This window comes from Tenrec ecaudatus, chromosome X, assembly GCF_050624435.1.
Source record: "Tenrec ecaudatus isolate mTenEca1 chromosome X, mTenEca1.hap1, whole genome shotgun sequence".
Classification (NCBI taxonomy): Eukaryota; Metazoa; Chordata; class Mammalia; order Afrosoricida; family Tenrecidae; genus Tenrec; species Tenrec ecaudatus.
The window spans coordinates 59,194,984-59,197,152 of NC_134548.1; the positions used below are offsets into that span (position 1 = coordinate 59,194,984).

Genomic DNA, 2,169 nt, shown 5'->3' on the forward strand with positions numbered 1-2,169 from the left:
TGCTGTTGTTCGTTTTTATAGATTCATGGTCACAGCTTCTTCTAGACCATACCACTGGTCTTCCAGACCAATGTGTCCCTCGTCAGTCCCCTCAACCATTTTCCACGGTGGCCATTTTAAACCTTCTCAGCCTCCTAACCATCAACTTCCTACTTCAGAAAGTAAATAGACATCTCCTCCAAAGTAAGCCCTTAACTTCTCACCACCAAATCTGCAGTTTCTCCTTTGCTCCTTTTTATCAACATTTAACTGGGCTTGGTCTCCTCCCATCTGAGAACACAATTACTCAAAATTCTCCCTCTGAACCCTCATATCTCTTCTTGCTACAAATAATCTTGAAAGGGTTGCCTACATTTGCTATCTTTATTTTCCCATCTTCCACGTAGTCTTTAACTTATGCCAATATGTCTCCACTTCTTGCCTGTAAATACTATCATTAAGGTCCGCTATGGTCATTGTATTATTAACTCTAATAGAATTTTCCAGGTTGTCAAACTTGACTAGATAGCATTTGTCACTATTGGCCACATGCTATTCTTAAACTACTTTCGGGACAGCCTATCTCCTTGTTTTCCTTCTACTTCCTTGGTAATTCCTTTTCACTTTCTAGGCTCCTCTTTGTCCATCCCTTGAATACTGGTGTTCTTTAGGACTTTGGCATGATCTCTCTTCTTCCTGTACATTAAAAAAATCATTTTATTTGGAGGCTCTTACAGCTCTTATAACAATCCATACATCAATTGTATCAAGCACATTTGTACATATGTTGCCATCATCATTTCCAAAACATTTCCTTTCTAATTGAGCCCTTGGTATCAGCTCCTCTTTTTCCCCCCTCCCTCCCCCACCCTCCCACTCTTTTGAACCCTTCATAATTTATAAATTATTTTTATTTTCATATTTTACACTATGCCCTGTCTTCCTTCACCCATGTTTCTGTTCTCCCTGTACATTCTGCTTAGTTTATCTCATTCACTCTCGGTGGCTTCATTCATTTTTTGGCTCTTTGCTGATGTCTCCCAAATTAATACTTCATGTCTAGATATTTTATCTGACTCACACATTCAATTGGCTACAAGATAGCTCTACCTGAATATCCCAGAGACACCTCAAACCAATTCAACTTAGCCCCTTCCAACTGTTTGTCTTTTTTTTTAAAAAAACAATTTAGGGCTCCAGGACCAACTATCACTAGCAGCCCAGGTAACAAAAATTACACTTCTGAAGTCTCTTGATGTCAATTTAGCACATAGAGCAATAGAAATGCCCTACATGTGCCACATAATGACAGAAGCCCTTTTGATTGTCCTTTTTATCTTACCTTTGTGAATGTCCCTAAAGCAGAAACCTCCTCACTCTTTTCTTTTCTCCACCTATTTTGCAATCACCAAATCCTGCTACTTCTATCTCACGCGTATTTCCCAAATCTGTTTATATAGACTCTTGTCCATATCTGCTGCCACTACCCTGCTTAAGACCCATACCATTTCTAGCTAGCTTTCTATGCTGTAGCCAGTGTGATCTTTTGAAAAGGAAAATCAAATACTCTTATGTTTAGAACCTTTAAATGAGTCCTCATTGGCTCAAAAGGAAACCTACATAACAGGGTTGTTGAGCCCCTTAGTCTAAACCATGTCTCAGTCCATATCTAAGCCAAAAGTTGAAAATTTTAAACTGTTCCTCCAAGTATCTGCATAGTCATGTTGCCTCTCCCCAAATACACTTCATTTTTTCAGCTAGTAGTTAATTCAGTAAGTGTTTTTGAGCATATACTATATACCAGTATGCAGTAGTGATAAAGATTTACTTGAATAAGAGTAGTAGATGAGCTGTCTTCAGAGTTTACCTTCTGGTGCTGAGGATGTTGTAAAATAAACCAACACATAATTATAAAGCATAAATACACAATTACAAATTGTGATAAGGCAGTAAAGGGACAGAAGAGGGTGTTTTTAAAAAAGAATAATAGATTCAAGATAAATTACCCAAAGGCATTAGACAAAGATTGATATTTGAGCTGAGATCAGAAGGAAGGAGTTAGCAGATGATAAATAGAGGGCAAAAAAGTTCCAAGCAGAGGACACAGCAAATGGGAAGGCCCTGGGGAGAAAGGGAAATGGTATAATGAGCAACTATCAGCATCATTATCCTTTACTTTTCTTTTTCTTT

General features: G+C 38.0%; 1 non-coding gene across 1 annotated transcript; it reads right to left on the bottom strand.

The window, feature by feature from the left end:
* Positions 1-1,168: 1,168 nt before the first annotated feature.
* Positions 1,169-1,302, bottom strand: LOC142435463 (U11 spliceosomal RNA). The gene has a single exon (XR_012781513.1). It is a non-coding gene; the product is annotated as a U11 spliceosomal RNA (small nuclear RNA).
* Positions 1,303-2,169: the final 867 nt, after the last annotated feature.